The sequence below is a fragment of the Protopterus annectens genome, chromosome 9.part0 (assembly GCF_019279795.1).
Source record: "Protopterus annectens isolate FY-2018-M chromosome 9.part0, PAN1.0, whole genome shotgun sequence".
NCBI lineage: Eukaryota > Metazoa > Chordata > Ceratodontiformes > Protopteridae > Protopterus > Protopterus annectens.
The window spans coordinates 1,340,037,351-1,340,053,397 of NC_056743.1; the positions used below are offsets into that span (position 1 = coordinate 1,340,037,351).

The 16,047-nt window shown below is 40.4% G+C and overlaps 1 long non-coding RNA gene across 1 annotated transcript in view; it reads left to right on the plus strand.

Annotated features, from left to right (window-relative positions):
• Positions 1-15,005, plus strand: part of LOC122812064 — a 255,218-nt gene extending 240,213 nt beyond the window's left edge. Inside the window, exon 3 of the long non-coding RNA XR_006366334.1 lies at positions 14,001-15,005. This is a non-coding gene — a long non-coding RNA (uncharacterized LOC122812064). The remainder of the gene's footprint in view (positions 1-14,000) is intronic.
• The last annotated feature ends 1,042 nt before the right edge of the window (positions 15,006-16,047 follow it).

A 16,047-nucleotide genomic window follows, 5' to 3' on the forward strand; every position in this document is an offset into this window, starting at 1 on the left:
TGATAAAAGGTAAAGAGTATTGTAAGCCTCAGTAACACTTAAAAATATCAAAATATAATGCCAAGAAATGCTGCAATTGATAGTGTGTAGCTACAGTAAAATGAAATATTTTCCCAGTTAGAATGAAAATTGATGCAAAGACAACAAAAAAATGAATAAAAGCTGCTCAAAAAATAACAAGTTTGTGGTGTACATGGTAAAAATTTTGAAACTCAAAACAAAAGAATTGAAACACTGCTGGTACTGCTAAACACATATCACCTGCTCATTTTAAGCATAATTCAAGAAACCACTCTAACTCAAAAATCTTTCCTGTGGAAAATGAAAAGCGTAGGCAGCAGAATTCCAAGTCAAGTGTACTCAGACAACCATTCCTTTAAGGAAAGATTTTCCAGCAAGCATGATAGCCAACAACGCAGTTTCCATGCTGAGAAAGTGCTGCCAGCAGAAGCTGCACTCAGAAACAAAGTAAGCAGAAGTAATACAGAACAGAAAAACAAAAGCAGCAAGAGTATATTTCAAGTCAGCATTGACTGCCCTTTCAAAAGAAGTGGAGTTGAACAGACAAACAAAATTAAAGAATATGGGCAGGGTAGGAGCTCGTGGGGTGCTAAAATTGGGTCTAAAAATTTTCCTACACAAAAATTGGATTCAACCGAAAAGGATAATTCATCATTTTGAGCTGAAAATAACTGTATGAATCTTACTGGCTTGAACAAAATTATTTGAAAAAAATTTGGAAAGATTAAAATGTGGCTGTGCTTCAAGGCTAAATCTCATGAGCTTATGACTGCTCCCTTCTGAAAAAACATTGTGCATTAATCAAGAATAAACTCTCCTGAGGTCTTCAGAGATCATTGTTAAGTGCTGTTGGGTGAAGCTGGACAATGAGAACAAGTGGCAGAATATGCCTCCTTGTGAGATGAAAGTTGAAGCTTGACATTGCTGAGATGGGCTTCCTTAGGAGATAGGGATAGGAATGCAGTGGAAGGGAAATGGGCTTCTTGAGAGCTTTCAAAATCAGTCAGACCATCCACTTTCAAGGCAGATCTAGACTATCTGGATCATGCTTGGCTTTGGAAGGCATAGACCTTTGGTAGCCTTTGAATCAGTGAGGTAGTCCCTGAAGATCACATTGTGGTTTTCCCATGGAAAGACCGAGCTTCCACTTTCAAGCTGTGTGGAGTTCTCTTTGCACTAAGATCTATGCTGGCGGCTGGTGGTTTGGTGGTCAATTTCAGATCCATGAAAATCACTCAGCACTCACTGTTGATTGCTTAAATACATCTCCCATAAGTTCCACTGTTGCTGCATCGGAGTTGCACCTGCCCTGAAGAGTTGGTTGTTCTGTGCTCCGATGAATTGATTTGCTGAAGAAGAGTTAGTCTTTGAGGAGAAGCCATCTCCACCTTGATATTGCATGCCTGCCTTGTTGTCTTATCTGTGTGTTGTTGTGATGTGTGTACCAGTAACTCCTTGAGAAGCCATCAAGATATCAACTTTCCATAACAAAACAACTCTCCATAAGCTCCTTCCCTTTAGTATGGCAGGCCTTTTGTCTGGATGTTGATAGGTAACATGTCCGAGTCTCCAAGTTTCTTCGAGGTATCCAGCGTCCATTTACTGAGAATTCCAGAGTCCACAACAGAGTGTTCCTCCACCAAATCTGATTTTGAGGCAAGGGGAATTCCTTTTGCCCTTTTTTAGTTATAGCAATGCTTGTGCCACATTTTGGCAGTGCTTTGAACCAACATACAAGAATGTGAACCTGACTGATGAGGATACTGTCCCAGCATTTGATGACAGACTCTTTTGTTTGTCCATATGCACAGCTTGACGGGCTGTCAGTGGGTCCATCAGAAGTAAGAGGCTAAGTTCTTGAAGGACTGTCTCTAGAGTCTTGATATTGGCTCTCACAAGATATCCTGGGGAACAAAAGCACACTTTGTTTGTCCGGGGCTAAAAGGCACTGAGAGCTGCTATTGATTGAGCCAGAATTCAGGCAATGTCAGTCTTGGTGCTAGACTGGAATTTGAATCTCCAGAAAGCCTGAGTCTAGGCATCTTTGAGCCAGAAAAGTATTCCAGATCTGTAGAGGATAGATTTGACCTTGGTGAAGAAGAGAACAATCGTCAAGTAAAAAGCGATAGAGAGACCAGATTGAAGCCCTCCAGTAAGGACCAGGGCAGCTTTTAGAACTGATAATACTCTACCCCGAGAAACTTCCTTGCCACTTTCAGCAACTTAGCCTTATATAGATCCATCTCCTTTTCGAGGAAAGAATTTACCATCAGTGCAACCTGTTAGGCACAGAAAAAGTGTTTCTTGTAGGATCCGGTTAAAATTGGGTGATCGCTTGCAGCATTGCCCTTCTTTGTATCAGGCGTGGGATCCAATGTTCCCCTTCTTTCTCTGGGGAACGAAGAATAAGATTCTGCCTTACTGAATGGAAGAGACTGGCTTGCTTTTCCTATCTTTTCTAAGGGAAATAAAATCCGGAGCCTGACTGATACAGGAGCAGCTGAATGGCATCCATCTGCAGGATGATAGAAACTTCCTTTCTGCTAAATCTGTTGTGGAGGAGGATGTCTGCTCAACCTACGAGTCTTGAGTGAAAAAAGAAAATCTGTATGAAAGTGCTGGCAGCTGAGCACCATCTGTGCCATTGGGAAAATCAAACTGGCGGACCAGAACCCACTTCAGGAAGGGTCTACTGCGAAGAGCCACTCTGGCACCTTGCTGACAGAACCCCCTACCTCTAGTCTAGGCCTAAATGAACACACCTACTGCCCTGAGTGAACTGGGCCTACCTAGCCTAGAGGGATAACCTTGAGCCCCTGCCCACCAGCAGCAGGCACCTACCATCTTTACTTGACCATCTTTTTGAAAAAACTGGAGCTTCTCATCAATTTTCTCTTAAACTTGGTTTAAAACTAAATCCAAGCACCACAAAATCTGCATATCACACATCAACAGCTAATTCAAATAGGTTCACCTCCTGGCAACATCCAAAGCAATCCACAGACCAGAACCCTACCAAAATCCTGAAGAACACAAAAACCACACTGCAAAGAATGCTTACCTACTTGTTCAGACACATGAGAAGCAAAAGCAGCCACCCTACACTTGTTGAACAGCATCCACCATCCAATGCAATTCTAAACCAAAGATTTCAATGCATGATTTATCAGATTTTTCTGATGAATTCACATAACGCCAAAGATTTTTAGAGATCAAAAATTTCATAGGCCTTCTACCAAAAGCTAGAGCCTTCCCCTAATTACCTTACTCAGGGCTTTTAACCTTCTTTACCACCTTCTACCTTTTTATCCCCTTACACAACAGCACACTGGGCCCACAGGATTCCCTTAAACAAATACTTGGGAGCTCAAAGCACCCTATATAACCTACTAGGGTTAAACAGGACTCTATGACAAATACTTATGGAATCAGGAGCAGGATGCAAAACATCCTCCACCATGAAAACAAGCCTTCACCATCCCCTTCCAAAGGGAGAGGGTAAAAAAACATCCTCCACCAATTTGCCAGGGCCAAATCCTGAATTCCTAAGCCCAAAATCATGAATCTCAGGAGGAGTGAAGAGTGGAAATGAATGCTCCAGAAATGGAGTGAGGAAAGGAGGAGAAAATGTGAAGGGAATCACACAGAAGACTCTCTCCCATCCCATGTACTGAAATAAGTAATGAAAACTCTTGCAGTCCACCCTAAACCTTCTATCAAACTGGGGCCTCACCAACCTCACATAGGGTGTTTCCATCCTAGGCCCATTATCAAATTAAGCACCATAGAACCCATTTTTAGGTAATCAAATCTTCAACAGCCCCAAGCCCAGCTCTTAGGCCCAGCGGAACTTGGCCTACCAGAAAGACAGGCTGAACTTTTTGAGAGGAGAGGGAGCAACTGCAGAGAGGGAAGCCCTCACTGCCTTGGCCCTCCAAGCCTCCCCTCAGCCCCCTCCCCAGCCTATTTCTCCTGAGAGGCATCCTGTGGATGCTGCTGAGACTCCTGAGACTCCTGGAGAAACTCTGGCTCCACTCTGGCTCACCACTGAACGGCGTCTGGGACTGCGGTTCCTCACTAGAGCCCCTCACCTGCGCCTGCGCTTGTTTTGGATGAAGCGAGGAGATGGGCAGTAACAGATACTGTTACAAGCTTCCCAAACGCCAACACCTACTAACCTATAGCCAGCCTTAAAGCTAAAGTGCGAGTGGCAATCAACAAGAGCGCAACCAACAACGCCGTGCAGGCCCTAACAAACAAATGTATACACAGCGGTACACACCTCTCACGGTATCTGCTTCCCACAAAAATACGAAATTTTTGCTTTCACTTTTTCTGACATCCGGTAAAAAATAAAGAAAAAAAAACAAAAATGTTCCCAAGTCTGTAACTCTGTTTTCTGTCTGAAACTCCGGTTGGAAAATCTCTGAAAACGTAACCTGCAACTCGAAATGCTTCTGCATGCATCGGACCATGCGGCAAACTGAGGATATCGCGTGGTCATGCGCGTACCTAGTACTGCGACGAGTCACCGCGCCGTACTGACGCCCTGACCCCTTATACTCCTTGTCTCTGGCCTACTGGGACGTGGGACGGACTACAATAGTCAGGACTGCAGCAATGGAAGACGAAGAACATCTTCATTAAGGAATGGACAAGAAGAAGGTATCATGAGAGAAGTCTTTGGAGGGAAATCCTTCCAGAAGAAGACCTGGTCTAGGGTCAAACTTCCAAGATACAATGCTTGGTAAAAATGAAAATATTCAACAACTGTCTGTAGCACAAATATCAGCCATGGACAAATTTGATGACCACGTACTACAGGTTACAATTCCACTGGTGGAATGACTTGAGTTTATTTGCCAAAGGCTTAATAGCATGCTAATGATGGAACACAGTGAAGTGCAGGAACAGCAGACATTTTGAGATGGTTGGCAGGGCAAAGGGGGAATTCTGTTTACTAAGTGCAAAGCCAAACAGTTGTTTTGATTTTAAGAGTCCATGAACTTATTTTAAACAGAACAGAACAGTAACTCAGAGTGGATACAGACTGCAGAATCGAGAACCCTTTATCTATACTTCTATGTAAAACACCAAAAGTGAATGAATCTCTTCAAAGACAGCCCTGAAACAACAACCTGTTATGGAAAATGGAAGGCTTTTTTAAGGGAAAAATTATTATTGCAAAATACCAAAGCATCTGATGAACAGAGGTGATGGCTACCAGGAAGAAAGTCACAAGGTATGTACTTCAAGGCCATCAATGTATCAGACAACCCAAAGGATTTGGGGTACAAGGCTTTTTTTATGGGCAGCTTTAAGCAGCTTTTGTTGAGCCAAGGTTCTGTCTTCAACAAGGTAAAAAAGAAACAAAAACAGATCTTAGTAAACAAACACCTGAATGAAATGAAATGAATGAAAACCTGTGAATGAGAGGGAGGATAGAGGAATGGTGAGGATGCAGGAGGTAGAGTTGGCGAAGATGGATGAGTTTAAGTACTTGGGATCAACAGTTCAGAGTAATGGTGAGTGTGGAAGAGAGGTGAAGGAGAGTATTAGCAGGGTGGAATGGGTGGAGAAGAGTGTCAGGAGTGATTTGTGACAGATGGGTAACAGTAAGAGTGAAAGGGAAGGTCTACAAGAGGGTAGTGAGACCAGCTATGTTGTATGGATTGGAGATGGTGGCATTGACAAAAAGGCAGGAGTCAGAGATGGAAGTGGCAGAGTTAAAGATGTTAAGATTTGCACTGGGTGTGACAAGGATGGACAGGATTAGGAATCAGTATATTACAGGGTCAGCTCAGGTTGGACGGTTTAGAGACAAAGTCAGAGAGGCAAGATTGTGTTGGTTTGGACATGTGCTGAGGAGGGATGATGGGTACATTGGGAAAAGGATGCTAAGGATGCAACTGCCAGGTAAGAGGAAAAGAGGAAGGCCTAAGCTAAGGTTTATGGACGTGGTGAGAGAGGACATGCAGGTGACTGGTGTGACACAGCAATATGCAGAGGACAGGAAGAAATGGAAACAGATGATCCGCTATGGCGACCCCCTAATGGGAACAGCTGAAAGAGAAGAAGAAGAGTAAACAAACACCTAAGACCAAAGACAAATAAATGCTTAAAATGGTAAACACTAACTGAAGCTAGTGATGAAGCAGCTCAGCAGACAAAATACAAAAGTTTTTCCATCTGACCACTGATTTAACCTATGCAGAGGGCCTGCCAGCAGCACTAAGAATCTTTATCACCTTCAATGAAATGTCAAGAGAAAAGAAGGCTGCTAAACGCAGTATCAGTAGCCTAACAGGCAGTACACTCTACTTTGGTGCTGGAAGATCAGAAGGTTGTTGATTCTCTTCCCACACCAAAAAACTGGATTCATTTCCAGTACTGACACTGGACGCCTGAGCATGCCATCCTTCAGATGAATAGCGTTACATAAAAAAGGTTCCTGCACGTAAAGCAAATGCCCAGTTCCAAATATAACAATGGTGAAAGAAAAAACAGAACCAGCATAATGTAGATCCTGAAAACCTCAGTTTATTGTGACAGGTTATTAAACCTACACATAGACAACACTTTTGCACCAGACCGGTTTTGGTAGGGTATACACAACCTTCTTCAGTGAAAATGAACACAGCAAAAATGTGACAGAATATATAGAGGTCACTGAATACCTATTGGATAATTCAAAAATTATCATTTAAGCCAGGTGGGAATAATCCCCCCAGTTTGATAATCCATTTATTTTCCTTGGTGTTAAGAATTGAATGCCAACGTGCTTTGTTAGTCCTATTCCCTTGTATAATATTAATGGCCATAAATGTAAATTTAGCAGTGGTATGTGCCAAGGAATGTTTGTATAAAGCATTGGTTATTTTGTTTGTCCTGATATTACTGATGTGCTCTGAGATTCTGATTCTAAGTGGCCGAGAGGTCTGTCCTACATAAAAAGCACCACAGTGACAGCTGGCCAGATAAATAATCCAGTCACTGCTGCAGTTGGCAAAGAATTTGATGTCATAGACCTGGGAACAGTTCCTACTGGAAAACTGTTTAGATTTGTTGATTTTATCACAGTTAGTACAGTGTCCACATGGAAAACAACCTGTAAGGGGGTCCCCTGAAAGTGTAGTTTGTTTAAATTGCGTGTGGTTGTTCTTACTACCATGTTTGAAATGATTAAAGAAACCCCCCAGGTTTTTGCCTTTTCTAAATGAAATTGGAAATATCAGAATCATATTGTAAAATGTTCCAATGGGTGTTGATACTGTCAATTAGATGGTTCGAATTCCTAGCATAGGTGGTAGTAAATCTTAATGTAGTGCTTTTATTAGGGATGTGTTTTTGGTACTGGAGAAAATTATTTCTGTTGGAGGAGTTGGTCATGTTGCTGGCACTAGACACATGGCCCATAGCATAGCCTCTGGACCTGAATCTTTCCGTGAGATCCCTCCTGTAATGTTGGAAGGCATTATCAGTGGAACAAATGCGTTTGATTCGAATGAATTGTGACTTAGGGATGTTCCGTATAACATGAGGGGGATGAAAACTGGAGGCGTGTAAGATGGTATTGTATTCAGGATGTTTCCTGAATACTTCCGTAGAGAGTGTATTGTCAGGCAATTTGGTAATAGCAACGTCCAAAAAAGTAATTTTGCTATAATCATAATGTGCTGTGAATTCCAAACCCCAAATGGTGTTGTTTAATAGGAAATAAAATCCCTTAGACCATGTGTGTCCCCTCTCCAAACCATCCAGCAATCGTCTAGATAACGGCGCCAAATGTCAATGTGCTCCAGAAAAATATTGTTCTGACAATTATAAATTATGTGATGTTCCACAAAAGCCATAAAGAGGTCAGCGTAAATTGGAGCAAAAGAAGCTCCCATGGCTGTTCCCTTAACCTGCCAGTAGCATTTGTCTTGATAAAAACAGACGTTGCTGGTTAGAACAAATTTAGCTAGTTCAACCAAAAAAGAGTTAAAGAGAGGTTGATATAAACCAGCTTGGTCCAACCAGAAGGACAGGGCCTCCAGACCGGACTTGTGAGGGATGTTGGTATACAAGGAACAAACATCTAGAGTGCACATTAACCAGTCCTCTTCCAACTGGCTATCAGATATTATATTGAGAAACATGGTGGTGTCGTGTATTCTTGATCGTACAAGACTCAGCAAGGGTTTCAGATGTTGAGTGAGAAACAAAGAGAGGGGTTCTGTGATGTACCCTCTCCCAGAAACAATTGGTCACCCAGGAGGGTTGATAAGACTTTTGTGGGTCTTTGGCAAAAAATAGATATATTGTAAAGAACAAAGTCTTCAATCTGTTTCTGAAACCTGGATGTTGGATTGATTGTCATTAGTGAATAATACATTTGGTTAGACAATTGTCTAGTGGCTTCCTTATCATAGTCATGCCAATTCAAAATAACCACAGCACCCCCTTTGTCAGCTGAAATAATTACAATATTTTCATTTTTCTGTAGTTCAACAATAGCCTGCCTTTCGGCTGAGGAAATATTGTTGGATTTCCAACGTAATCCTTGACCAGAAAAATGTAGATCTTTGAGAATGTTGCGCTGAAATTGAAGCACATTGGGATGCATTGGTGGATTAAATTTAGATTTATGATAAATGAATTTGGCACCAGTAGAACTATTGGAATCACCAAAAAACAATTTCAGGTTTAATAATCTACAGAAAGCAGGACAAACAAAATAACCAATGCTTTATACAAACATTCCTTGGCACATACCACTGCTAAATTTACATTTATGGCCATTGATATTATACAAGGGAATAGGACTAACAAAGCAGGTTGGCATTCAATACTTAACACCAAGGAAAAGAAATGGGTTATCAAACTGGGGGGGATTATTCCCACCTGGCTTGAATGATAATTTTTGAATTATCCAATAGGTATTCAGTGACCTCTATATATTCTGTCACATTTTTGCTGTGTTCATTTTCACTGAAGAAGGTTGTGTATACCCTACCGAAACCGGTCTGGTGCAAAAGTGTTGTCTATGTGTAGGTTTAATAACCTGTCACAATAAACTGAGGTTTTCAGGATCTACATTATGCTGGTTCTGTTTTTTCTTTCATCCTTCAGATGAGACATTAAACCAAAACCCCATTTGTCTGAGTTGGTGGTAGCTTGGGTGGATGTAAAAGATACCATTGCACTTATCAAAAAGAGTAGAGAAAGTTCCTTGGTCCCATGGACAAATTTCCCCTAGGCATTTTGAATATCATGTCGGATCTCCTCTGAAAAGAGGCCATTGACCTAAGTATCCCAGTCAACAAAGTGTAAATAAATAAAAAACTGAAGCGGCAGAACTGGTCTGTGCATCAAAGTAAGGTAAGGATGACCACGATAAGCCTTGATCTATCTGTCCTGAACTGTGCCAAAAGCACAGAGATGAGGTGGAGAAAAAAGGAATGCAGAAATAAACAATACAAAGAATGCATTTACTGTTCATTTGATCTTGTCCAGTTGTAGGGGCTATAATTTTAAAAGCACATCATCTCCTGTAGCACAAAAGTCAACCTACAGCTTACCATACAGACTGAATGTTGGATCTCATCAGCATGAGTACCAACAGAAGATGGAAATAAAGAATCAAGGAGTTTGACTGAACATTCAACATATTTATTAATATTTTACTTATCATTTGTTAACCGGGCTGGTCTATGGACACTTTTTGAACACACCACAGTCTACATGGACAAAGGTTAAAAATAAAAAAAACATACAAACACACATACATGCAAACAAACACAGGTTTCACGAGATGGAAGAAATCTAGAGTATCTGCAGAAAAAAAAATCAAGGAAAGGAACAGCCATACTTAGTGAGTAGAGGTCAGGATTGAACTCAGGACCCTGGAGTTGTGAGGCAGAAATCTTACTATAGAGTCATAGTGTTATGCATTTCCAGTAGAAATATGAAGCAACTGGTGATACACTCTCAAAATGTAGATGACTTCTCTACAAAGAGGGTATGACTGCCCTCTGTCCTCCAACAAATGGGACTTGCTTAGATATCACACCACTGCTTAAAAGTCCAAATGGCTCAGTAATGGATCTAGACCTCCAGGTCTCAAAGGGTCAGATGCATAGTTCCGAATTTCAATGTACTGATTTGGATCTTCTTTTCCAGACTATTTCCTTGATCATGAAAATTAATGTTATGTACCTACCATAACAGTATATCTGGTTGATCCTTATCCAAACAGTGGTTGCTGTAGGTGCCTTTTCTTGGCAACTATCAATCTCCCGCAAGCATGATCAACTTCCTTCTTCACAGAATGCACTGCCCTGAGTCTCCAGATCAACTTAGGCCACTGTAATACAACTAAAAGAAACCAGTTTCATATGCTAAAATGAAGTGAAAACAATGTAAAGCTTCAGTACCTTAGACCTATATACAAAAAGTGAAGGCTTGCCTACCCAGAAAGGAAATATCTGTTCACCTCTAGCTATCCTCCAGGTCAATATGTACATACATACAAATGTTTCAAGCATGGGCATTGAAGCCCTTCTAGCTTGTCAATATGCCAAAATATAAATGTAGGTGACAATTTGCCAGGGGGGAAAGGTGGGTGTATTTCAGTGTATGGATAAGGACTGACCAGATTGAATGACTAAGTTCCCAGCAAAACAAGATTGGTGGTCTCGATAAAATATCTCATAAAATAATGGCACCAAAAAATGCTTCTGACCTTGAAATAATGTCAGGTTTATAATACTTAGCAAATGTGTACAAGAAAGTCCATGTTGCTGCTACACAGAAATCATCCACTGATAAATTATTGATGAAGGTTGATAAAGTGTCTACAGATCTTGTGGACTAAGCTTCTGGTTTGGCTTGTAAATTTTCATGACTGAATGTGTAGCAGAATATAATGCAGCTGGACAGCCACCTGGATAATGCTAACTTTGTAATCTTCTTTCTCAATCTGTTTGGGGCAAAGGACACAAATAAGCAATGATCCTGCCATGTGTGCTTGGTGTGATCTAAGCAGAAATTAAGGTCTCAGTGGATGTCCAAGCAAAGGAATTTGAATTATTTGCTGCTAGTATACTGTGGGAAGAATATGAAATTCATAATTTGGTTTAGATTAAGATCTGAGCCTACTTTGGGTATTAAGTTTAGATGAGCTCCGAGTACCACTCTATCTTTGTGGAAAGCAATGTAAGGCAGTTTGGAGGAGAGAGCATGTAATTAAGAAACTCTCTTAGCCGATGTGATAGCCACTAAAAATAAAGTTTTGCAGAAGAGAAAATTCAGATCTGCTTTGGCTGCTGACTTGAAGGTGGCCATAGTAAAATTTTCTAAAACAAAATTCAAGTCACATGAAGGTGCAGGATCCTTGTATGGAGGGGCCTGGACAAAAACACCCATTCTGAAGAAGGCCTTGCATAAATGTTGAGAATCCAAAAATGAATGGTTGAGGATTTGATGGTATACAGAGATGGCAACCAAGTGAACTTTTACTGTAGGAAAGATGGGGGAAGCCACTTAAATCTTTGCATGCATATTGAAAATACAAAGATGAATTGTTGAGGCTTTGTTGGTATGCAGAGGTAGTAGGCAAATTAACTTTTATTGTAGAAAAGCTAGATCCCTTATCAAATAAATCTGATAAGAACAAAAAGACTGTGGCATGGTGACTAGATTCAGCTCTTGTTTTGCTGCCCACAAGGTGAATTTGAAGCACTTATCTTTATACATTTCCCTGATCCAGGGTTTCTGGGATGCTATCAGTAACTGGACCAACCTTGTACTGAGTTGCTGTCCATCACTGACTGTGGAGAAACCATGTGATTAATCCAAGGGACTGGATGACCAGATGATGTTACTGGACAGGTGAAACAGGAGTCTTGGATGATGCTCCGGAAAAAGTGGTCTTCCTTATTAAGTGAGGCCATAGCAGCGGAAACCAAATCTGCCATGGCCAAAATAGGGCTATACAAAATTACTTTGGCTTTGCACAGCCTGGGTTTCTGAATGAACTTTAAAGGTGGCCAGAGGAGACCCAGGAGCCAAGGATGGACGTGAGGTAGACTATGAAATACAGTCTAACCCTGAGGAAGGATTAAGGGAAGAGAAGCTGATGCATTTGGTGTTGGACAGTGAGGTAAAAATACTGCAGCAAAGCATCTCCCAGTGGCAGCAACGCATCCTTTCTGTAAACTTACTGAAGAGACCACTCAGGAGGCATTGGAAGACAGCTGATCCAATTGTCTGTTAAGTAAATGGCTTGACCCAGGATATGTTGCTACTAGAAAGAACTGTGATTTGACAGCCCATTCACATTCCCAAACTGCTTTCTGACAAAGTAGATAAAACTTTGCTTCCCCATGTTTGGTGGTATACAACATCACAGTCGTATTATCAGAGTGAATGGCTATTACTACTTCGGGAAGACTGTCCTGAAAGGCCTGCAATGCTAGGAGGACAGCCCTCAACTCCAGAACATTAATGTGCATCTGGTCCACATGTTCCCTAGACTGTTTGAACCAACAATCTCCCCAGTCCAACGCAGACATGTTCATGATGACTGTAATGGCTGGAAAGAGAGGAAGAAAATACTGTCCAGATGGCAGACTCTATGGTTGAAACTACCAGTGTATTTATATTCGACAAGTTATGGAAATTCTTGTCAGACATTAAATTTGTAATGCCATTAATCCAGACAATTCTAAGATTAAGGCTTCTATAAGTGTATCATGATACAGAAGAATTATGACTTGCCTCTTGAATTGGGTCTAACTGGTCTTTCGGGAGACTTGCTATTATTGATGTAGATGGTGCCTAGGTGGCGACTAATAAATGTCAGTGCCAGAGCTGGTTGCAATTGTAAGTTCCAGGTTGACAAATTACTAGGGACTGGCATAACTGGAAATCCATTTTCTTCATAAGAGACTCCTTGAAGTTGTGGCTATGCCAATCGTACACATACAGGAAAATTCTGATCCCTAGTAGCCTGAGGGAGCTGTTACTAGTACCTTATACTTTGTAGAAAACACTGGATGTTGTGGTGAGTCTAAAGCACAAAGCTATGAACTGGTAATGACTGTTTTTCATTCAAAAGAGGGTTAATCTCCTGGATGCCTTGGCTATTTTTACATAAAGGTAGTGCTCTGGAAATCCAAAGAGGCCATCCAGTCACTTTTGGCACAGAAGGATGGACTAAACTGTCAATATTCAGAATTTTTTTTTTTTTTAATGAATTATTTTTAAATGAGTGAACTCCAGTACATATCTGTGGTCCTTTGTCACAAAAAAAGAACCTTGTGTAAAACTCAAGCTCCTTGCTGGTCATATTAGGAAATGGAAATCAAAATATAAACCAACTATAACGGAAGTAGTGAATATAGTAACAGAGATAAAACAACTGGAATTGAGATCTTTATAAAAATGTAGGAGCAAATTACACAGAAAAAAATGGGAATTGTGGGAGCAATACATACAAGGGAGGAATGAGGTCCAAAAGGTGGCAGAACGTAAATGAGCTGGGTAATGTTTGAATGAGAAATATTGGGTAAATTATAAGTGATATATAATGTTTGCAATTGGGAGTGTGTCAGTATGGTTTGTGATATAAAATGCTTGCTCCTAGGATTGTGTTGGTGTGGTTTGTTTTCAGTTATATAAATGTATGATTGCCTATGTACTAAGTGATGGTTTAATAAAGATGTTTCTTGTTAAAGGTAGGAATTGAATAATTTTATGCAATATTGCTTAGGTTATATGATATATAGCAATATATGTGAAGTATAATATTTATGTTAATATAGTTGATTACTTCTATATGAATGTAAATTTGACTGTGTCACAAGTGATAATTCAATAAAGGTGTTTGACAAAAAAAAAAAAAGCAAGCTCCTTTCTGGTCTGGTCGTTTCTCTTGGATTGCTCTTTTTTTTAAGTGGGTGGTCAACCTCCTAACTGCCGCTTTCTTTTTATAGGGGAGACTGTCTAGAAGAGGAAAGGAGGTACTTTTGAAGATGGAATGGAAATACCTGTGGATACAGTTTCCTTGATCAACTATCCTGAGCGATGACAGCAATGCTTCAGGATGCAAGGAAATGCAAACCCTGACTGCCACCAGAGGGATCAGTCAAGCAGCCCTTCAGGAGTTCTACTGTCTGTTCCTGTGGGAAAGGACTACAGAATTCCTGACCAACAAAACAGCATTACCGGTGCTGTTCTCATTAACGACTTAAAGACGTTTGTCTTTCAGACGAATACTTTGTATGTAATTACTGTCGATGTAGTAAAGCTGAAAAATACTTCACACTCCTACACATATTTTCTATGTACCTTTTAGTACATCAGAGCAGCTAAAGACATCTGTTTGCAAATAAACACAATTAGGTTTTTCAAATCATAATCCACCAGCTGCATGTTATAAAAATGGATGTTAAGATTCACCCTTCAGCTTCGATGTTAAGCAGATGTCAAAAATTTCACACCTTATCAAACATATGTATAACATATGGTACACTACTGTAGTCTGCCTTGCCCCAATCAAGTTGACAGCACTTGAAAAAGCAGACCACAGAGCACTTATGCTCCACTGTAACTTAAATATGTCATTTGTGGTATTCAGTGCTGCAATAAAGTACATGAAAGGTTAAAAAAAAATCATTACTTCAGCCAAACAAGACATGCTAAAACTGGTTTTCTTTCTCAGCTAAAAAGATTTCTTCACACTTAATTTTTTTTTTGGCTCTAGTCAATTGTTGTATAGCCTGCCAGGAATCAAGAATCTGACAACTGAAGTAACTGAATGATGGTAGCCATTGATAAAGTAAAAACTTTTAGACGCTTCACATTTTTTCATGCTTTGTGTGTCTGTGTTAGTAAAAAAATTATTCAGTTTTTAGAGCAGTAACAGCTTTCCAACGCTGTTCTGTGGTAGCTGCCATGTGTGTTCTAATACAAGATTAAAGCAAAACAGTTCTGAAACATACATACATAGCAAGCTTATTTTTTCCAGTTTTAGAGCATAATCACAGAAATGTATTTGCTTACAAAATTATTAAATGTCAGTGATGTTCACATCTGGTCAGACACAAAACAGCTTATCGGGGGTGACAAAAAGTCTGTAGTAAAACACTTTTCTTAGCTTCAGTAGGGTACCCCATCTATTGTCTCAATGAACAAGAGGAGACAAAGACAGGAAAAAACTTCTGAATCCATCTGAACTGGCAGAAGATGATGAAACTGGAGGAAAGGGTGGTCCTACTTAAGAACAAGTCCAAAACAAGGATCCTGTGGACAATGTCTAGTGCAAAGGAGCTCTGAGTGAAGGTTCACCAAGGTGGGAATAAACTTACAAAACCTTCTTCTTACTGGAAATTCTGACTCAGGAAGAAATGGGACTAATAAAAGACCATGTTTTGAAGCTGGGTACTCAAGTTCATAGGTAAGTACTAAACAATCAGTCTGTAATCCATTAAAAGCCATGCCAAAAACCACTATTCAAAAGTTCTCTCCAGCCTCATTGAGGACAAAACAGCCAGGGAGATAATCTGCGGATGCCCATCCAATTATCTAGGTTTACTTAGAAGAAGGCAAAGGTGCTACTCTGCTTGACAAGTAATGGAAGTTTGTTCCAGAGGTGAAGGATATGTTGGGGGTATGAATCCATCACCCTGTATCTTATTTATCTGTTGATGAAGATTTAATTCCTTTAACTGGATATTTGAAATATTTTTTCTGTGATGGAATAGAAGGTCAAAGACGGTTGGATCTTTGATGGGTTAGACGCAGATCTCCACAGAGTGGTCTATAAGAGACTAAGTACAGATGGCGAGGCCTGCCAGACTATCCTGATAAATATGACTTTTGAATCCACTGGTCTTTTTAAATGTTCATCATTGGATCACTGTTGCAGTAGCCCAAGCCATATGGGTCATATCCTAGTAAAGATTAGACAACTGTCCAACTTCTAAAGCATCCAGGACAACAGTCAGTTGTTGGGGTGTCAAATCTTCAGAACTTTCTTGC